This window comes from Lycium barbarum, chromosome 4 (genome assembly GCF_019175385.1).
Source record: "Lycium barbarum isolate Lr01 chromosome 4, ASM1917538v2, whole genome shotgun sequence".
Lineage (NCBI taxonomy): Eukaryota > Viridiplantae > Streptophyta > Magnoliopsida > Solanales > Solanaceae > Lycium > Lycium barbarum.
Genome location: NC_083340.1, coordinates 52,547,096 through 52,570,975, shown reverse-complemented (window position 1 = coordinate 52,570,975; position 23,880 = coordinate 52,547,096). Strand labels below are relative to the sequence as shown.

Below are 23,880 nucleotides of genomic sequence, written 5' to 3'. Positions count from 1 at the left end.
GGGGGCTGTTTTAGAGGAATTTATGGACTGTTTTGTGTCATGTTATGATTGTTGTCGTTATGGGCATTGTGGTGTATTGTATGCATTATGAATATGTGAATTGAGGTGTTAAAGAAATGAATCATGTTGAAGGGGGAAAACAGCCCAAACCGTGGACTGTTTTAATGTTAGGAGTGAATTAGTGTATGTTGAATGTTGGTTATTGTTATGAACGTATAGTGAAAGTGAAGTTTAATGATTCAAGTTGAAATTGAAATGGTTTGTGGGCTGTTGTAAGAGTTAATATGATGCTAAAACAGTTCCAATAATCGTATAAGTAATGTTGTAAACGTGTTGTTGTCGTTGTAGTTGAAGTTGGAAAATTGCGAAGCGAAAATGGTAATGTTGTGTGTGTTGTTTGGCCGTGGATAATGGCCTGTTTTAAATGATGTACGGACTGTCCAAAGTTCCCTTAAGTCATGTTTAAACAAGTTCGGATTGATACATGAAAGAATGACTAACAATATTAGCTTGTAGTACTAGTTGGTTTGAATGCGAACGAAACGTCGTCTAAATGTTGGAAAGGGGTTGTTAACGTTAAAATACATATTGAATTCCCTCGTAGAATAATTGTAGCTCTTGATATCTTGATATAGGATAAGTACTATTGGGCAGCAAGTACAAGTTATAATACGACTAAACGCTAAAGGTATGTAAAGCCTAATCCTTCCTTCTTTTGGCATGTCCTAGACGTAAGTAAGAAATGATATGAACCTTGGGGTAAATTCTACTCTCTAGTTCCAAGCATGACTTATGATTCTATTCATTCCGTAATGTTATGGTCACGAGCCTACTATATGATTGACTAATGAATGATGTATAGGAGTTCCTACTCTTAAAGAATTGCATAATTAGAGGCATACTTGACTATCAAAAGTTACACCATGTCAAGTTGATACATGTACATGAAATCTGAAACGTTCCTTGCTATAACTTGTAATGAGATTTAAAAAGAACTGAATATAATTATTATCCTGACACTTTAGAGCTGGTTAGTTACTTATCTATTGAGTCTCAAAAGATGAATTGCATATATGTGGTTTCTTATTATTCTGCTCGTGCTTACCGCTATATCCTTCACTGAGTCCCGGGCCAGGACACGTTTTCGTGCGCATATTTACTATATTACTCACCGAGCCCCTCACTAGAGGGCCGGGACACGTTATATATATATGATGATATGATGATGATATGATGATATGATGACATGATGATATGGAGATGGTGGCCAGGAGGGCATATATTCCTTATTACCGAGTCCCTCACTAGAGGGCCGGGACACGTATATGTTTATGTTATGATGCCATGATTATAATTACCGAGTCCCTCACTAAAGGGCCGGGACACGTTATATATGTTATATACAGAATGATTATTCAGCCTTGGTTACAAAACTCTATATTGATATTGATATGAGAACGATACAGATGAAATATGTTCAAAGGCAAGTTTTATGAAATTCTGTTTGTTGCATTGGGTCCTGCACACCTTGTCTCAGTATGAGTCTATTTCTATACTTCATGCTTTACATGCTCAGTACATATTCCGTACTGACCCCCTTTTCTTCGGGGGGCTGCATTCATGCCCGCAGGTACAGACGCTCGTTTCGGAGATCCACCAGCCTAGGATATCTATTCAGCTACTTTGAAGTGCTCCTTTGTTCCGGAGCCTAGCTTGTGGTATAACTCCCTTTTGTTGTATATGTATGTGTTTATTCGGGGTACAGCGGGGCCCTGTCCCGTCATATGATACTGTCATTACTCTTAGAGGTCGGTGGACACATGTGTGGGTCTGTATATAGTTGTTGTTGTGTTGTATGAATATGACTTATGTTTGGGGCGTACCCATTCGTAATGGCAGCCTTGTCGGTTTGCATATATATATATATATGTTTGGGATGTTGTGTGTAGTGGCAGCCTTGTCGGCTTGCGTAAATATATATATGTTGTTGTTGAAGATCGTAACTCCTCAGGAGACAGGTGCCTACGACATACAGAATTGTGACCGCTTTAGAATAACGTCCTGTTTTTTTTATACAGATAAGTTCATAATATGCTGGTTATAAAAGATTATAGTTAACAGGTGATATGAGTGTCCAATTCGGACACTAGTCACGGCCTACGGGGTGGGGTCGTGACAACGACATTCAAAACAATCCAACCAACTCTATTCCACCCGAATCTCTACAAATGCAACAAAAGCCACAAGAATACATTTTCTTCCTTCAAATTCATAAACTACAACAACAATTCACACTTTAGCAACTTCACATTCACAATTACATAAAACCATCTAAAAATCACATTAATTTCCTACAACAACTCACAACAAATTTCAATGCCGACTTGAACCATTAAACCTTCATTTACATCATAAAGGCCACAACAACACAACTAACATGCTAAATAAAATTAAGTCATCTTTCCTCCACCATACAACACCACACGGCCACAATTACACACACACACCTACACGGCCCACACACAACACATATTATTTCCATGATTTTCATTCATTTCTACATACTACAACATACATAAACATTCCATAACATAATTAAAGAAGAGAAATTCTTACCTTTTTCTTTAATTTTCCACTTGACTAGAATTTTGAACTTGCCACCAAAAGTGGTTTTCTTGCTTCGAAAATTATACCACGTTGAAGAGGACCTTTGAATTAGTGGAAATACTAGGAGAGTATATTTTTTTTTGGATCAAAGATTGGAGGCTTCAATTTTTTTCTTCTTTTTTCTTCTTGGCCGAGAGGCCCTTTTTTTCTTGCTCTCAATTTCTCGTTCTCTTGAATGTTCTTGAATGATGAATAATGGTGGCCTTTTTTTATTTTTATTTACTCTATTTAGTTTCTACATGGGCCTTGGCCCATTCCCCCTTTGGCCGGCCCACCTTAGGCCTCTCGTTTTTTTTTCCAAGCCCAATTATTTGTGACTAATTTTGGTAATTCATGAAACCATTTTTCAAATTTCTAATTTTGTCCTTAGCCTTCCTCAATATTTCCGCACCAATATTTTTCATGAACAACTTATATATTAAATAAAATCAAAATATTGCCTTATCTCTTACTAGTTACAATTATTTCGATTTATCCAAATGTGCAAAATACGGGATATAACATCCTCCCCCCCTTTAGAACATTCGTCCTCGAATGTTAAACTAGTCTTATAGGGTCTTGTACGCATTTCGGGGGAGTTTCTTTTTATGGATAGCACATATAATTCATTCACCAATCAATATAACCCATTAAGAAATTTAGATTACCTGTAGGCATAGGAAACAAGTGGGATACTTCTTCTTCATCTCGTCCTCCGCTTCCCAGGTCATTTCCTCTCGGTTATTGTTCCGCCACAAAACCTTAACAGAAGGCAAATCTTTGGTACGCAGCCTCCTCACCTGACGATCCAGGATGGATAACGGCTGTTCTTCGTAGGACAGCTCCTCTACTACCTGGATATCTTCTATAGGAAATATTCTGGAAGGATCGCCAATACATTTGCGGAGCTTTGATACATGAAATATCGGATATACTGCTTCCAGATCGGATGGTAAGTCCAACTCGTAGGCGACCTTGCCTATCTTTCGAACAATCTGATAAGGCCCAATATATCTCAGGCTGAGCTTTCCTTTTCTACCGAACCTCATCACACCTTTCATAGGTGATACCTACAGAAATACCCAGTCACCAATCTGGAACTCCAAGTGTCGACGTCGATTGTCTACATATGATTTCTGTCGTCTCTGGGCTGCTAATAATCGTTCCCGAATGAGTTTCACTTTATCGACTGCTTGCTGGATCATATCTGGACCAATTAATTTAGTTTCACCCACATCGAACCAACCAATCGGAGATCTACATTTTCTACCATATAAGGCTTCATACGGTGCCATCTAGATGCTGGAATGATAGCTATTATTATAAGCGAATTCAATAAGCGGCAAATGATCATCCCAGCTACCTCTAAAATCAATAACACAGGCCCGTAGCATATCTTCCAGCGTCTGAATAGTACGCTCGGCCTGTCCGTCAGACTGAGGGTGGAATACGGTGCTAAGACTTACCTGAGTTCCCAATCCTTCCTGAAATGACCTCCAGAAATTAGCTGTAAACTGAGCACCTCTATCGGATATAATAGATATAGGAACTCCGTGCAGCCTTACTATCTCTTTAATATACAACCGGGCATAATCCTCAGCCGAATAGGTGGTCCTGACCGGAAGAAAATGGGCTGATTTTGTCAGCCTATCAACAATAACCCATATAGAATCATATCTTCGTGGAGTGCGCGGTAAACCTGTAATGAAATCCATATTAATTATTTCCCATTTCCAAGCTGGAATTTCCATTTCCTGTAACAATCCACCGGGCTTCTGATGCTCGATCTTAACCTGTTGGTAATTTGGGCACTGGGCAACGAACTCTGCAATGTCTCTTTTCATACCATCCCACCAATATAAACGTCTGAGATCATGGTACATTTTAGTGGATCCAGGATGAATAGAATACCGAGCATAATGTGCCTCTCCCATAATCTGTCGCCGCAGCCCTACAACGTCGGGTACACATAACCTGCCTCTATATAATAATACTCCGTCGGGTGAAATCTCGAACTGGGTCTTCTCCTTATCAAGGGTTGTATCTCTGTACTGTACCAAAATAGGATCCTCGTATTGGCGTCGTTTTACTTCTTCCATAATAGATGATTCAGCAACTTCTCGAACAGAAACCCCAATATTTCCAGAATCGGCCAAACGGACTCCAAGACTGGCTAGCTGATGAATTTCACGAACTAATTCTTTCCTTTCTGGCTGCACGTCGGACAAACTGCCCATGGACTTGCGGCTAAGTGCATCGGCTACAACGTTGGCTTTTCCAGGATGATACAAAATGTTAACATCATAATCTTTCAACAACTCGAGCCATCTCCTTTGCCGCAAATTCAGCTCCTTTTGCTTAAAAATATACTGAAGGCTTTTGTGATCCATATAAATATCAACATGAACCCCATATAAGTAATTCTGCCATATCTTCAAAGCATGAATTACCGCGGCCAGTTCCAGATCATGAGTAGGATAATTTCTCTCGTGCGGTCTGAGCTGCCGGGAGGCATAGGCTATAACTCGACCATGTTGCATTAATACACAACCTATTTCAATACCAGAAGCATCACAATAAATGACATACCCGTCTGACCCCTCAGGAAGAGTTAGAGCCGGAGTTGTAATCAACTTTTCCTTCAGCAACTGGAAGCTGCGTTCACAAGCATCGGTCCACTGAAATTTTGTTGCCTTCTGAGTTAACTTCATTAATGGTGCTGCAATCGAAGAAAAATTCTCCACAAACCTCCTGTAATACCCTGCTAATCCCAGAAAACTGCGTAGCTCAGTCGGTGTCATAGGTCTAGGCCAATTCTTTACAGCTTCGATCTTCTGTGTATCAACCCGAATACCATCAGCTCTGACGATATGCCCCAAGAATGCCACTGAAGTCAACCAGAATTCACATTTGGAGAACTTAGCATATAATTTTTGTTGCCGAAGTGTGCCGAGTACTGTCCTCAGATGATCTGAATGCTCTTCTGCTGATCGCGAATAAACCAGAATGTCATCAATAAATACGATCACGAACATGTCTAGAAACGGCCTGAATACCCGGTTCATCAAATCCATAAACACTTCTGGGGCGTTGGTCAGCCCAAAAGACATTACCTTGAACTCATAATGCCCATATCGGGTTCTGAAAGCAGTCTTTGGAATATCTGCCTCTCGTACCCGCACCTGATGATAACCCGAGCGCAAATCTATCTCCGAAAAATATTTAGCACCCTGCAACTGGTCAAATAAATCATCAATCCGGGGAAAGGGATATTTATTCTTTATAGTCACCTTATTCAGTTGTCTGTAATCAATGCACATCCGCAGTGACCCGTCTTTCTTTCTTACAAACAATACCGGTGCTCCCCAAGGTGACGTACTGGGTCTGATGAAGCTTTTTTCTAATAAATCTTTCAGCTGCTCCTTTAATTCTTTCAATTCTGCATGTGCCATTCTTTAAGGAGGAATCGATATAGGCTGGGTATCTGGCAGCACATCTATCGTGAACTCAATCTCCCGATCAGGTGGAAGACCTGGAAGCTCGTCCGGAAATACATCTGGAAATTCATTAACTACTGGGACTGACTGGAGAGTAGATGTTTCTGCTTTAATATCATGCACACGAACCAAATGATAAATATACCCTTTCTGAATCATCTTCCTGGCCTTGAGGTATGAAATAAACTTACCCCTCGGCGATGTTGTATTTCCTGCCCATTCTATAACTAGTTCCCCTGGAAACTGGAAGCGGACTACCTTTTTCTTGCAGTCAACATTAGCATAACAAGAGGCTAACCAATCCATGCCCATAATAACATCGAATTCTGTCATATCCAGCTCTACCAAATGGGCCTTGGTACATCGGCCACATATAATTACAGAACAATCCTTATATACTTGCTTCGCTATAATAAAATCCCCGACCGGTGTAGCTACCTCGAACGGTTCTATCGGTTCAGGTGTTATCCCAATTTTACTAGCGACAAGGGGAGAAATATATGATAAAGCAGAACCTGGATCGATCAATGCATATACAGCTCGAGAGAAGACCAATAATGTACCTGTGACTACATTTGGCGACGCCTCCTGATCCTGTCAGCTAGCCAAGGCATATATGCAGTTCGAGGGACCGCTAGAATCAGAAACTCCGCCACGACCTATACCGCGGCCTGCTGGCGCTGACATACCCCACCCCATAGGGCGCATAGCAACAGAAGTGGAGGATGAACCCGCAGCTGATCCCGTCGGCTGAGCTGCACCATCGGAACCACCCGCCAATGGACAATCTCTCACAATATGGCCCTAGCGGCCACAAGAAAAGCAGGCACCCGTATCCCGATAACACTCTCCTGGGTGAGACCTCCCACAATAAGAACATCGAGGCATAGGTGGCCTCGCCTGGCTGGAACATCTGCTCACCTGCGAAACTGAAACCCTGGAGCTCTGGCCCGCTCCTGAGTGCCTTGCACCATCAAATCGTCTGCCTGTAGACTGTGGATGTGTACTCCGGCCTGACTGAGAAGGATATCTGCTATACTGCTGCTGAGGCTGCCCGCCTCGAGACTCCCCAGAATAATCAGCTGACCTAGCCCTCTTGGGCTGCCTCCTGTCACGGTCTCTATCGGCCTGACGCCCTCTATGTCGATCCTCCGTCCCCTGTGCGTACGCCTGTAACCGGGCAATGTCCATACCAGTCTGCGATGCCATCGCCATACAGCTATCAACCAAGTAATGATCCAAACCCATCTCATACCGGTGCATCCTGTCGGCCATATCAGCTACAATGGTGGGTGCATATCTGGCCAGAGAATCAAACTCTAAGCTGTACTCTCGGACACTCCTGCCTCTCTGTCTCAGCTGTAAAAATCTGTCAACTCTCGCTCGCCGCAGCTCTGGAGGCAAAAAATGGCTGAGAAAGGCTGCTGTAAACTCGCCCCACACGGCTGGAGGAGCATCCTCACCTCTAGACAGCTCCCAGGACTCATACCAATTAATCGCTACATCCCGCAGTCTATGTGAAGCCAGCTCGACAGACTCAGTCTCAGAAGCCCTGACTAGTCTCAGCGTACGCTTGATCTGTCGAATGAAATCCTGGGGGTCCTCCTCGGGCTTAGACCCGTAGAACTCTGGGGGATTACAGGTCAAGAAATCATGAACCCTCAAACTGTCACGTCTATCCACATCATCACCCCATGGCCCGCGTCTGCGAGCTTGTCCTGCTACCAATCTCGTCAATAGCTGTACCGCATCTCTCATCGTCCTGTCCTCCGCCCCTGGCTGAGGAGCTAGAGGCTCGGGCGCTGGGGCCTCCGGAGCTAATGGTGGAGCCGCCCCCTGATCCATGGTGGCAGCGGCTGCTGCTCCAAGCTCCTCTAATGGTGGGGGTGTAGCAGAACCCGCCGACTGGGGTGCAATATCGAGCATAGTCTGAACACGAGCCCGGGTGACTCTCTGTATCTGACTGGTCTCTCCTGCCGCTGCTTTGCCCTTCTGGGCAGCCGTCGTCTTCTTCGGAGGCATCACTGTAAACATAACAATCGGTCAGAAAGAAGTCATCCTAATGGCACAGCTCAATCGCACGATCTAAGATCGAAAGAAAGGTAACACCCTAAATGTCCTGTAGCCTCCTGTTTATAGATATGGTGCACAACACACCGATAAACAAGACTCTACTAGACACGGCCTGTAGACATTCCGAGGACAAACCGCTCCGATACCACTTTTGTCATGACCCAGCCCCGTGGGCCGTGACTGGTGCCCTAGCTGGACACCCATACACACTCACTTACCAACTCGATATATCAAAGACTTATTCGTATTCAGCATACATTAAGTTATATAGATACTAAAATCAGATGTCATCTTAAGCGGTCATATATAGCAAAATATCGTACATAAGCCGACGAGGCTGGCGGAAAATACATCGCCCAAATATATACGTCCGGACACACACATATGGGCCGTTCCGGCCATCACAGCAAACGGACCGCTTAAGACACCGATCGCAGACATAAACGAACAATAATGACCCATGACCCACATATACGTCTACAGGCCTCTACAAACCACAACAGAAACATATGACGGGACAGGGCCCCGCCGTACCCCAAATAGTCATATATATACAGAAACATGTACAACAAAGATATGTACCAAAAATATGGGCTTCAGATCAAAGGGAGCACTCCAAAGTAGCAAAATATGTATACTAAGTTGGCGGGTCACCAAGCCGAGTGTCTGTACCTGCGGGCATGAAACGCAGCCCCCGAAGAAAGGGGGTCAATACGAAATATGTACTGAGTATGTAAAGCATGAAATACAGTAATCCAAATCATAACTGAAGTAAGGAGTATGGAAAATGATTACAGAATCAGTATATCAAAGCCTGTTCTGAAAACATAAGTAATGCAAATAAAAATCATGCATATTGCTCAGGAACGTGGTCTCCACTCCGACGCTGACGCCACAACACATCATACTCCAGAAGGTTTCAAATCTCCGTACAATCCCGAACATATCGTATCATCATAACATATCACAACATCATAACACATCATACGCCATAACACATCATAACGCCGTATATAAGCGGTACCCGGCCCTATGGCGAGGGTCTCGGGAACCGTAACACATCATACTGCCGAATATAACATAGTGCACATGATGACAAAACTGGCTCGGGACTCGGCGAACGATATAATAGTAGTGTGCACGAGCGGAGTAGTGAGAAACCATATGCATATAAATGAATAAATAAATTCCAAGACTCGATGAACAAATATATTTACCGACATCCGAAGGCTCAGAAACAAGTTTCGGGTCAATCGGAATTAGTATACGAAAGTTATGAACTTTTGAAGTACAGAACCTTCTAAAAGCGTTTCAGAAGTCATTTTTGGGAAAGTCAAGTAACCATCATATTAGGTACCTTTTGGATATCATTATGGATCAAACTAAATGGAGCTTTTTGAACCATGTGTATGTATCAAAATATGTATCAAAGACTTTAGTCATATTAATCATCTTTTGAACAACATTCGGAAACATATTAACTAGAACTCCGAACATCATAAATACGCATCAAACCATATGGAGTAGCTTATGGAAGTCAAGGATATTAGCCATCCTAGTGGCTCTAACAATAGGATTTTCTTTAAAATCATACATATATGTCATGTGCTCGTTTCATAAGGGTCATGCCAAAAGAAAGAAAGGTTAGGCTTTACATACCTCGATCGCTCGCTACACAAATCCCGACTCAAGTCTCGGGCTCCCCAAGATCTACAATAACGTTATTAATTACCAAACGTTAGCTACAAGTACTTAGAAATTCAATTCTAACTAGTACTTGTCTACAGAAATTTCGGCAGCATCTCCCCCGTAAATACAACAACCCCGAGAATCCAACTCAGCCAAATTTATCAACAACCATACCAACAATCATTTCAACAATACCAACAATTAATTTGGAATATATTCCAACATTAGTAACCTGCACGACATTCAAAACAATCCAACCAACTCTATTCCACTCGAATCTCTACAAATGCAACAAAAGCCACAACAATACATTTTCTTCCTTCAAATTCATAAACTACAACAACAATTCACACTTTAGCAACTTCACATTCACAATTACATAAAACCATCTAAAAATCACATTAATCTCCTACAACAACTCACAACAAATTTCAATGCCGACTTGAACCATTAAACCTTCATTTACATCATAAAGGCCACAACAACACAACTAACATGCTAAATAAAATTAAGTCATCTTTCCTCCACCATACAACACCACACGGCCACAATTACACACACACACCTACACGGCCCACACACAACACATATTATTTCAATGATTTTCATTCATTTCTACATACTACAACATACATAAACCTTCCATAACATAATTAAAGAAGAGAAATTCTTACCTTTTTCCTTAATTTTTCACTTGACTAGAATTTTGAACTTGCCACCAAAAGTGGTTTTCTTGCTTCAACAATTATACCACGTTGAAGAGGACCTTTGAATTAGTGGAAATACTAGGAGAGTATATTTTTTTTGGATCAAAGATTGGAGGCTTCAATTTGTTTCTTCTTTTTTCTTCTTGGCCGAGAGGCCCTTTTTTTCTTGCTCTCAATTTCTCTTTCTCTTGAATGTTCTTCAATGATGAATAATGGTGGCCTTTTTTTCTTTTTATTTACTCTATTTAGTTTCTACATGGGCCTTGGCCCATTCCCCCTTTGGCCGGCCCACCTTGGGCCTATTTTTTTTTTCCAAGCCCAATTATTTGTGACTAATTTTTGTAATTCATGAAACCATTTTTCAAATTTCCAATTTTGTCCTTAGCCTTCCTCAATATTTCCGCACCAATATTTTTCATGAACAACTTATATATTAAATAAAATCAAAATATTGCCTTATCTCTTACTAGTCACAATTACTTCGATTTATCCAAATGTGCTGGGGCCTGCCATGGTATACATGCATATGAATGAATGATTATGAACTAGTTAACCCTAACATTGGCTGTTTTACAGAGAAGAGTTAAGGTAAAAGTGGTTGGTTTGTGGCCATACTGGCAACGCGTCATTATTTCACAAGGTCATAAGGCAGTATCTGAATGACGGAAGGGACTTCGCTATCGATGATCAACACGGGGGATGAAACAGAACGGGTGGCTCAACAGGAATCTGCCATCGCTAAGGAGAATAGAATTCTCAGGCAACAAATGATTGAGATATTGCAAGGGTGGTCGAATGGTCAGCAACCTCCTCAGTCAATCCCTGGGTTCCCCGACATCACTTCTGCCGCACAGGCATACTCACAAGCACCGTTATCTACTGCGGAAGATCCGGTATACCCACCTGGGTTCGGTCATTACACCAATTTGCCCAGTACGGCAGAAACTTCTGTAGGTCGTTCTCCAAGGGTACCAATCAGGACCGATCATTTCGGGATTGCAACCACTGGGCCTGCCTACACATGCCCACTGTCTAACCCCAAGCATGTTGCAAATGTAAGGCCCGTTTACACAATACCGCCACCTGCGGTTATGCAAAGGTCAAACTTTGAGCCACCATCTGACATCCGTCAAGAGCAGCATTTTTCACCCGATTTTGCATTTGGGGCTCCTGATCCTTATCATCAGACTCTACATTTTAATCCTCCAATCGATTCTGAAGGACCTGCTAAGAATGCGGTTACGCATCTTGGCCATGAATATGGAGGTCCTGCTAAGAATGCGGTTACGCATCTTGGCGCTGAGTATGGGGTTGCTACTAAGAATGTAGAGCATGACGAAATGGTTAGGAAGATGAAAAGTCTAGAACAAGCTATGAAGAACTTGCAGGGATCAGGGAGCTATAAAAGCGTTTCATACAGTGATTTGTGTATGTTCCTGAGTGTTCACTTACCTCCGGGGTTTAAGACACCGAAGTTTGACAAGTACGATGGGCACGGTGATCCCATAGCTCATTTGAGGAGATACTGCAACCAACTGAGAGGAGCTGGGGGTAATCAGGAATTGCTCATGGCTTACTTTGGGGAGAGTCTGACTGGTTTAGCTTCAGAATGGTTTATTGATCAGGGCATTGTGAAATGGCATACTTGGGATGATATGGAAAATGAGTTCGTGCAAAAATTTCAGTACAATATTGATCTGGTTCATAATAAAAAGTCTCTAACCAACCTGAAGAAGAAAGTTACCGAAAGTTTTAGGGAGTTTGCGATTCGTTGGCATGAACAAGCTGCAAGGGTAAAGCCACCAATGAGAGAAGGAGAGATGGTGGAGACTTTTCTCCAGGCACAAGATGAGACATATTATCAACACATGATCCCGGCCCTAGGAAAACCGTTCATTGAGGCCATTAAAATGGGAGAAATAATAGAAGAAGGAATCAAAACAGGACGCATTGTCGGCTTTGCCGCGTTGAAGGCAACAACCCAAGCCATTCAAAATGGTTCAGGGAGTTTTGGTGGAAAGAATAAAAAAGAAGATGTAGCTCAGTTGCGCCTGGGCCACGGCGAAACCCGAGGGGCCCGCCTCGCCAATACACTCAACCCCAACCCCAAAACTATACCCAAGATCCATATAATTACCCACAACACTACTTCCCTCCCCAAAACCCACAATATTCTATTCCGCCCCCTCAGTACCCCATATACAGTGCGCAGCCATATGTCCAACCCCCTGGTTAGCCGCAATGGCGCGTGCCAACCCAGCAAGTCCGTACTCCACCTCCACAGACTTACCAAGGCCCTCCCAGATCCAATTTTCGGCCCAAGCCAGAGTACAAAAGGGCAAATACGGTCAAGGATAACTTTACTCCCATTGGGGAATCATATGCTGATGTGTTTCAGAAGTTGAGGGCATTAAATGTTTTAACCCCAATTGAAGGAAGGATCCCAAACCCGCCTCCAAAAAATCATGATTACTCTCAAAGATGTGCTTATTGCTCTGATACCCCGGGACACAATATAGAGAAATATTGGTATTTGAAGAAAGCAATCTAAGATTTGATTAATACGCAGCAAATTGTGGTGCAGAATGCAGACATACCGAATATCAATCAAAACCCACTACCAAATCATAAAGAAAAAAACATGTTGGAGTTGATCTATGGTAGTGATGGGTCTGATATTCCGTACAAGCCTATCATGAAGATTGAAGCAGGCGTGGAGAAATCAGTAAATGTGGCAGATTCCGCAAAAACAACACCTTTGGGGTTAAATGAGGCTACAAAGAGGCCAATCCAGTCAGACGCGATGAAACCCTTATTGATTGTAAAAGGAGCTCCAGAGAAGGTTGGGGCAAGTCAAGGACAAACAAAGTTGATCGTGCTAAGGGTATCGAGCGGGACTATTTTAACTGTCAAAGGGGCGTTCACCACCCCTATCATTATTAAGCCAGTGACACAACTTCCAATAATTGATGCTAAGGCGGTTCCCTGGAATTATAATCAGACTATGGTGACTTACCAAGGGAAGGAAATCATCGAAGAGGTAGACGAAGTAGGGGGCCTGACTCGTTCAGGAAGATGCTTCGCTCCGGAAGAGTTAAGGAAAACCAAACAGGTGAAGGAGGGCCAAATACCCGTTAAGAAACCTGTAACAGAGGAGGAAGCTGAGGAGTTCTTGAAAAAGATGAAATTGCCAGACTATTCCATTGTGGAGCAGTTAAGGAAAACCCCTGCTCAAATCTCTTTGTTGTCTTTATTAATACACTCAGATGAACACCGCAAAGCTTTGTTGAAGATTCTGAATGAAGCCCATGTCCCTACTGAGATTACAGTTAATCAATTGAAGAAAATTGCTGGGAGGATATTTGAGGTAAATAGGATCACTTTCTCAGATTATGAACTACCCGTTGAAGGTACTGGACATAACCGAAGCCTTCATATTACTGTAAAATGTGAGCATTCCTATGTCACTAGAGTTTTGATTGATGGGGGCTCTGGTGCAAACATTTGTCCTCTGTCAACCTTACAAAAACTAAATGTAAGTACTGAAAGAATTCGACCAAACAATGTGTGTGTTAGAGCTTTTGATGGAGCGAAAACTGACGCCATCGGTGAGATAGATCTTGTGCTTACAATAGGGCCTGCTGATTTTACCATAGATTTTCAAGTATTGAACATCAATGCCTCCTATAATATGTTGTTGGGAAGACCGTGGTTACATATGGCTGGGGCAATCCCATCCACATTGCATCAGATGATCAAGTTTGAATATGACAAGCAGGAAGTGATCGTTCACGGTGAAGGGGATTTTTCCATTTATAAAGACTCCACTGTTCCCTTTATCGAAGTGGATAATGCTGATGAAACACTGGTGTATCAAGCTTCTGAGGTAGTGGTAGCTGAGCAGATCCCTGAAGGGAAACCCATTTTGAGACCGCAGTTGCCTCCAACATCTGTTATGGTGGTAAATGAAATGTTAAAATATGGTTTTGAGCCAGGAAAAGGCTTGGGGGCCTCTCTACAAGGTATGGTTTATCCGGTGTGTCCACGTGAGAGTCCAGGTCCATTTGGTCTGGGGTTCAAACCAACGGCTGAAGATAGAAAGAGCGTTAAAAAGCGGAAAAAAAAAAAAGCATAGTCACTTACTAAGCCTGTACCACCGATCTACAAGTCCTTCGTCAAGGATACCAGCAGTTTTTCCCAGCCAGTACTGGACATGGATTTTGGGTTGATTGGGTGTTTCCAGAACTTGTTTGTTGAAGCTGATATGGTTGAAATTGGAGGGGGTCCCAGTAATGCGGATGTGCAGTTCATTGCCCTGATGTCCAACTCAGCAATTGGGAAGTCACTCCTCTCCCAACTAGGAAGGAATTTTGGTAGTCTGTTTTGTTTTCCTTTCCGTTATCCGAGTTATTCCAGGGTTGTAATTCGGGTTTTTATTTTTTGCTTGTTTTAATGTTCAAACCCTTCTATCCTTCCTTTCAATGAAATGCAATTTGTCTTTTCCGTAAATTCTAATGTGTTTGTTTATTTTCTTTTGTACAGTTTTGTTTATGTTGGTTCTAGTGATATGACATGCATGCGGAATTTTCAGCCAGATCTTAAAATCCAACCTAACCATGAAACAACGAACCAAGAAGCTGAATATGATGAAGAAGAAGTATTTCAGGAAATAAGCAGGGATTTGAAACACTTCGAAGATAAAACGAATCCTAATTTGAATGAAACCGAAGCAATCAATCTAGGACATCAAGATAATGTCAGGGAAACTAAGCTAAGTGTGCATGTTCAACCACATTCCAAGAAAGAATTAATCCAGGCTTTGTTTAAATATAAGGATGTTTTTGCATGGTCTTATGATGATATGCCGGGTTTAAGCACTAAATTGGTGGTTCACAAATTGCCAACTGACCCCACATTCCCTCCTGTGAAGCAGAAATTAAGGAAACTAAAATCAGACATGAGTGTGAAGGTTAAAGAAGAAATCGAAAAGAAACTTGAGGCCAAAGTCATTCGAGTCGCTCGATACCCTACATGGTTATCCAATGTTGTCCCCGTTCCGAAGAAGGATGGCAAAACGTGTGTGTGTGTGTGTGGATTATCGTGATCTAAACAAAGCAAGCCCGAAGGACGACTTTCCATTGCCCAATATCCATATTTTGCTAGACAACTGTGCTAAGCATGAGATTGCGTCTTTTGTAGATTGCTACGCAGGGTACCACCAGATCGTTATGGATGATGATGATACAGAGAAGACATCCTTCATCACAGATGGGGTACATATTGTTATCGAGTCATGCCGTTTGGGTTGAAGAATGCTGGGGCAACATATATGAGGGTGATGACCACCATATTTCACGATATGATGCATAAAGAAATTGAAGTATATGTGGATGATGTGATCATTAAATCAAGAAAGCAGTCTGACCATGTCAAGGATTTGGTGAAATTTTTCGAAAGGCTTCGCAGGTACAATCTTAAGCTCAATCCAGCGAAATGTATATTTGGAGTCCCGTCAGGGAAACTTTTGGGGTTTGTAGTCAGTCGGCGTGGTATCGAATTGGATCCTGCAAAGATCAAAGCTATTCAGGAGTTACCACCGCCAAAGAACAAAACCGAGGTAATGAGCCTACTTGGGAGGTTGAATTACATTAGTCGATTTATTGCTCAACTCACAACAACTTGCGAGGCCATTTTTAAGTTGTTAAAGAATAATGTTGCGATTGAATGGACTGACGAATGCCAAGAAGCGTTTGACAAAATCAAGAGGTATCTGTCGAATCCACCTGTATTGGTTCCTCCCGAACCAGGGAGACCTTTAATATTGTACCTATCGGTTCTAGACAATTCCTTTGGTTGCGTATTGGGTCAACATGATGTTATAGGCAAGAAGGAACAGGCAATCTATTATCTCAGCAAGAAGTTTACTACTTATAAGGCTAAGTACACTCATCTAGAAAGGACGTGTTGCGCTTTGACTTGGGTTGCACAAAAGTTGAAACATTATCTTTCATCCTACACTACTTATCTTATCTCCCGCTTGGATCCTTTGAAGTATATATTTCAGAAACCCATGCCCACGGGCAGGCTTGCAAAATGGCAGATATTACTCACAGAGTTTGATATTTCGTATGTAACTCGGACCACGATGAAGGCCCAAGCCTTGGCAGACCATTTGGCGGAGAACCCAGTGGATGAAGAATATGAGCCATTGAAAACGTACTTTCCTGATGAAGAAGTGTCATGCCTCGAGGAGGTAATTTCGGATAACAATCCGGGTTGGAAGTTGTTTTTTGATGGGGCTGCTAACATGAAGGGAGTTGGGGCAGGGGCCGTTCTTATCTCGGAATCAGGACAACATTACCCTGTAACAGCCCAGCTTCGATTTTATTGTACCAACAACATGGCGGAGTATGAAGCTTGCATTTTGGGTTTAAGGTTAGCTATCGACATGGGGATTCAAGAATTATTGGTATTGGGGGATTCAGACTTGCTAGTCCACCAAGTTCAAGGATAGTGGGAAACCCGTGATTTGAAGCTTATACCATATCTACAGTGTTTGCAGGATCTTTGCAGACGGTTCATAACAGTGAATTTTAAGCACATTCCTAGGATTCATAATGAGATTGCTGATGCTTTGGCCACCTTATCTTCAATGCTCCAACACCCAGACAAGGCTCACATTGACCCTTTACACATACAAACTCGCAATCAACATGGTTATTGTAATACAGTCGAAGAGGAACTTGATGGTGATCCTTGGTTCCATGATATTAAAGAATACATTGAGTCGGGGGAATATCCAGCACATGCCACCAGTGACCAGAAGAGAACTATTCGACGACTGGCAAGCGGATTTTTCTTAAGTGGAGGAATTTTGTATAAAAAGACTCCAGATTTAGGACTTTTGAGGTGCGTAGATGCTAAAGAGGCTTCGACTATCATGACTGAGATACATTCAGGAGTTTGAGGACCGCACATGAATGGGTATGTTTTGGCAAAGAAAATACTTCGAGCAGGCCATTACTGGCTTACAATGGAGCGGGATTCCATCCGTTTCGTTCGTAGGTGTCATCAGTGCCAGGTACATGGTGACTTGATACATTCTCTTCCTTCAGAATTACACACAATGTCTACTCCATGGCCTTTTACAGCTTGGGGGATGGATGTGATCGGGCCAATTGAGCCGAAAGCGTCCAATGGGCATAGGTTCATTTTAGTGGCCATCGATTACTTTACAAAGTGGGTGGAAGCAGTAACTCTCAATTCGGTGACTAAAAAAGCCGTGGTGGATTTCGTTCATTCCAACATCATTTGCAGGTTCGGAATCCCGAGGATAATGATTACAGATAATGCGGCGAATCTCAACAGTCATTTGATGCATGAGGTATGTCAGCAGTTTAAGATTACACATCGAAATTCAACTCCATATCGTCCGAAGGCAAATGGGGCTGTGGAAGCTGCTAATAAGAATATTAAAAAGATACTCCGCAAAATGGTGCAAGGTTCGAGACAATGGCATGAAAAATTTCCTTTTGCTTTATTGGGTTATCGCACAACTGTTCGCACTTCAGTAGGTGAAACTCCTTATTTGTTGGTATTCGGGACCGAAACGGTTATACCTGCGGAAGTTGAAATCCCGTCCTTTCGAATCATTGAGGAAGCTGGAATTAATGATGATGAGTGGGTCAAAACCCGTTTAGAGCAATTGAGTCTGATTGACGAAAAGAGATTAACATCGGTATGTCATGGTCAACTGTATCAAAGGAGGATAGCACGAGCACACAACAAAAGGGTGCGTCCCAGACATTTCGAAGTGGGTCAATTAGTGTTAAAGCGCATTCTTCCACATCAGGCCGAGGCCAAAGGCAAGTTCGCCCCAAATTGGCAGGGGTCGTTCGTGGTGAAGAAGGTTTTTCCCAATGGTGCTTTGTATCTGACAGACATAGAAGGCAAAATGTCTGAAACTGCCATCAATGCAGATGCAGTGAAAAGATATTATGTATGATTTTCATCTCCCTACCTTTGGATTACTTGTTTGGTGCTTGATATTTTTAAGGGTTGATATGACGAAGGCATTCTATTCTGCTACCTATGCATTATGTCATCCCTTGCTACCCCTTTTGAGCCATAGTTTATTTTTCTTTCGCAACCCTCGTATGGAATCAAGCTTTTCATAAATATTAAAAAACAATTAAAAAAAACAAAAACAACAATATATATATATATATATAAAAATCGGAACTACGTCTGACCTGATTCATGTCTCGACAAGATACGTAGGCAACCCTATTCTGGGGTTCGGTCCAACCAAAGAAAATCCAAATTTCCCGTTTCGAAGAAACTGGGACAGAAGTTATTGTTTTATTTTGAAGTCGATTCCAAACGTTGTAAGTCTCATCCCTTATTACTTTTTTATTGTATTTGAGCCTCCATGCCATCCTTTATTTCCAACCGTATCCAAAAGCCACGTTACAACCAAATAAAAGACCTTCAGATCAATCATTAAGAATGTCAAGGATGAGCAAGCTATGAGTATAAGGCATTTGCATCATTGGCATCACTTATGGCATCAGCATAAGGGAAATGGAAAAAAATGAAAATGAGAGAGTCTTATTGGTGAAAACCCTCACGGGCACCATAAGGCGATAGTGAGTTGAGAGAATTGAAAATGAGAGAGTCTTATTGGTGAAAACCCTCACGGGAACCATAAGGCGATAGTGAGTTGAGAGAATTGAAAATGAGAGATTTTTATTAGTGAAAACCCTCACGGGCACCGTAAGGCGATTGTGATTTGAGAGAATTGAAAATGAGTGAGACTTGTTGGTAAAAACACCTTCGGGCGCCACTAGTTGTATGAAGGCCTTGATTTTGACGTAGTTGTTGGGAATAGACATTCGGTTTCGAATTCAAAGGGTTAGTAAGAGTTTATGAATAATTAGGATGGACAAATCAGATTGATTAAGCCAAAATGCATGTCATATCATTAGAGCTGGCTACAACATTCAGATAAGTTTTCCCCGTTCTTTTCTTTCTCGGAGGGGACATCTTTCTGTTAACCTTTTTTCATCTTTATCTTTTATTTTTCTTTCGTCATTTGGATTTCATGCTTTTTCTTTTGAGTTATTCTGTTGCGAGATAAGTAAGAAAGGATCACAAAACTTGCTACCAGTTTTCCCAATTGCGAAGCAAAACATTTTGGCTAGCACATGAAGGTAACATAATTCAGTCGGCGTAAGGTACTCAACCAGCTGTCGACCGTTAATAGGTTCTAGATTCAGTGAAATACAAGGTTCAATAATGTTTGAGTTAACGGACATTATGAAACAAGAGATGTATGGTCTGGTGTTGAAGTAACTTCTGAGACATTTGGCAACCATGTTTGAGTCAGTAATACCGTGGGTTAACAGGATGTGATAACTGTCTAAAAGCAGAGCCAAACAGGATGAGTGCAAAAAGCAGTTGCTTTCACAGCCAAACCACAAACCAACCACAAAGTTTTGAAACTCACAAAAAATTTCTTTGCTTGAAACAGGGACAGAAAATTTTATTCGCTACCTGCAGGTACATTCTGAAAAATGCAAGGCGCAAGTATTGCGAGGACAAAAATCAGGACCCTCCTGAAAAATGGAATTTAGTTTAGCAGGACCCTCCTGGAAAATGGGATTTAGTCATCAGGACCCTCCTGGAAAATGGGATTTAGTCATCAGGACCCTCCTGGAAAATGGGATTTAGTTGTCAGGACCCTCCTGGAAAATGGTATTTAGTTTATCAGGACCCTCCTAGAAAATGGGATTTAGTTTATCAAGACCCTCCTGCAAAATGGGATTTAGTTATGAGGACCCTCCTCTCCTGGAAAACAGGATTTAGTCATCAGGACCCTCCTGGAAAATGGGATTTAGTCATCAGGACCCTCCTGGAAAATGGGATTTTGTTTAGTAGGACCCTCCTGGAAAATGGGATTTAGTTATCAGGACCCTCCTGGAAAATGGGATTTAGTTTATCAGGACCCTCCTGGAAAATGGGATTTAGTTAGGAGGACCCTCCTGGAAAATGGGATTTAGTTTAGCAGGACCCTCCTGAAAAATGGGATTTAGTTTATCAGGACCCTCCTGGAAAATGGGATTTAGTTTATCAGGACCCTCCTGGAAAATGGGTGTAGCTAGGGGACGCACTTCCTAGTTAGTACAGTTGATTTTACTTCCATAATTAAATTATTTTACAGTTTATAACTTTGCTAACACTCACCAAAAATTTCCTGGTACGAACTGGGACAGAAAATTGTTCGTGTTCAATGTTTTTGGTAATTTGCAGGACCCACCTGAAGAATGGGAGAAAGTTGCAGGATCTGCCCAGACATTAGGAACCCGCCTGGAGAATAGGGATAATTTTCAATTACAAGCTCAGGAGCCCGCCTGAAAAATAGGGTGTACTTTCAGTTGGTTTCAAGTTCAGTCAGAAGCAACACGAGCCCCGCCTGGAGAATAGGGATGGCTTTAAATGTTAAGTTCAGAAACAAGCATGAAGATCCAAGTCAAGATTCAAGAGAAGCTGCATAGATAGAGTCTTGTACTTGTATTTTCTTTTTGGCTTTTATTTTTTTTTCATTTTGATGTAATAACAGGAGCCGCGGACCGGAACCTCGACAGGACCTCAATCGATTCCCCCAAGTCAGTATGTTCATCACCCATCTTGCCTCTTGAACAACACGAGACCTGATTCCCTTATAACCCGGGATATGTAGGATTCCCAAGACCAGGGCTCGGTCACATTTTGTTCCATTCCTTTCTCTTCCTTCAAATAAAGGTCGGGTCCAAATTTGTCTCGTTGTCTACGTCTTTGTCTGAGAACGCTTCGCGTCCCCAACCAAAGAGGGACATGTTGTAGACACGTAATTTTTGACCGTCCCGGGACGTTTTCATTGTCTTATTGATTAATTTTCTTTTAGTCTAATCTTGGATTTTAACTATTATTTCATTTTTAGTAGGTTTGTCTGTGAAAATGAAAAAAAAAAAAAAAGGACAAAAAATATTCGCTATATTCAAGGCGTAAGTTTTGTGTTTAAAAGAAAGAAAAATTACAAAAAATAGGTTTCTTTTAATCTAGTCTTTCTAAGTTAATTTTATCTTTTGGATTTTTCGTTAGTCTATTTATTTAATTTTTTCTTAGTTTTGGTTTAAAAATAGTTGATTAATATATTTATTTTGGTATTTTAATGGAAAATAAAAATAAAAATGGAACCAATGATGGCCCGCCACTTGGCAAAATTTCACCCTATCCACACAAAAAAGCACAATCCATTTTGGGAAGGGAATATTCCTTTCATCCTTCAAGATATTTTTATTCATGTGGGCATTTTGGGAAAAGAAAAAAGGAATAACACACTTAAAACCCTAGCCTAGACACCATATAAATATCTAATTATAGAAACCTAGGGACCTACACATCAAATCAGCCGCAACAAACAAATGAAACAAAAGACCTAGAATATAGGAACCTACAGCCACCATAACCAAAAGACAAAAATATGAGCCGCATGAGATCTTTCTTTTTCATTTTTAGTAGCTAAAAACGTGTACCCAAGAATGATAATCAAACTAAGAAACTCAGTACACCAAAAAACCCTATAAGCAGCTAGACCCTTTCCTTACTCTGCTGTGGACGGGTAAAAGATCCACAGCTCACCCTTTTAACTCCAACAAAAACCAGCCCTAAAACAGATGAAATGTTTTCTCATTTTTTAGTCCACTGAACACCACCATGGATATCAATCGTAAACTCTCCCAAAAACCCCGTAAACCAGCTTTGAAAGATTTTGTTTGCCTGAGTTTCTTCTATTTTTGAGACACATATTGAGTTTTGTGGTTGAGGTACGGGTCAAGATTTCCGGTCGTCGAGCTCCGGTGAACATTCTTATTTTCAAGTTCGGTTGGTGTGCTTTTGTTTTCTATAATCCAATCTTGGAGATTCGTTATTAATGTTGAAGAAGTTTCTACTCCTTAAAGCTGTGTAACTCAAAAGTTTGGAAGGATTTTCAGTTCACTTGTTTTGACCACGTCTTTGAAGGTCTATCCCTTTTTAGTTATTTTACGTTAATCGATGCCTTTGTTTCAAATCCGTAAGCCTGTTGTGTTTTGTTTAATTTTGAAAATCATTAAACATGTCTAAAATTGTATTTGTGTTTAAGATTTGATTATGTAGGAATTCTGAGCTTTCATATCTAGCAATCATCCTTTTATTAACATTGGGGGAGTTTTATACCTTAAGGATATGATTTTGATTTTCTCTGTTACGTGTCAATGTATTTTTTGTGCTTATGTGGTCTTATTTAGAGATTAAGTGAAAGTGATGATATGGTTGTTTATATGCTTTAATATAATAGGGACTTATTTCCTTTAAATTAGTAATGACAGGTGCATCGATGCTATGTAGCGGAAACGAATTTTTGTCTAAAAATGGTATTTAGGAGGTCACTGTTTTCATCGTTAAAAAATGTAGTTAACTTTAGCATGCTTATTTTGTATAGCAAATTTATTTGTTTTAAATTTTAACTTGTACGCATTCTAGAATAGCTTATATACTCATGTTGGTTTTTGGTAGATTATAATACTTTATATTATGCTTGCAGTTTGTTATTGGACAGACTGGTTTTAAGTTAAGTTTTTTGAATGATTAATAGTCAATTGGGTCGTGATCTAATCGCTTCTTTTCAATATGGAACTGAGGTTTAAAAACAAATGTTGGGCCATGATCAAGGCTTAATTAATCAAATATTAGTGTGAGATGAGCGAGATGAGACGCGAGTTATTTCAAATCTCGCTATCAAGTATAAAAGATAAGAGTGGTAAAACCAATTGTGAGGGAGCGAGATGGGTTGCGAATTTATTCAAAACCCGTTGTCAAAAGAGTGAAAATTAATAAAACCAAATAATTTTAAGTCTCAGATTTTAGAGACAAATAATTGTCTTTAACGCTAGACGAGCTTTAGGCACGTTTTAAGACGTTTGTTTCGATTAAGAATGCGGTTACACATCTTATTTCGAGACATTTTTTTTTTAAATAACTCAAGGATGCGGTTACGCACCTTGGATAAATTCATTTTAATAATTAATCTTGTTTCGAGTAAGAATGCAGTTATGCATCTTATTTTGAGACGCTTAAAAGATCCGGAATGCGGTTACGCATCCGAGTTAAAACCAATAAAAAGTTCAAAAAATAAAAGTACGAGCGAATCAAGGTTCGGATACATAAAATATCAAAAATTAATTTAA

General features: G+C 41.1%; 1 pseudogene; it reads left to right on the top strand.

Annotated features, from left to right (window-relative positions):
* The first annotated feature begins 11,271 nt into the window (after nt 1-11,271).
* On the top strand, nt 11,272-18,744 carry LOC132637487 (uncharacterized; annotated as a pseudogene).
* Nucleotides 18,745-23,880: the final 5,136 nt, after the last annotated feature.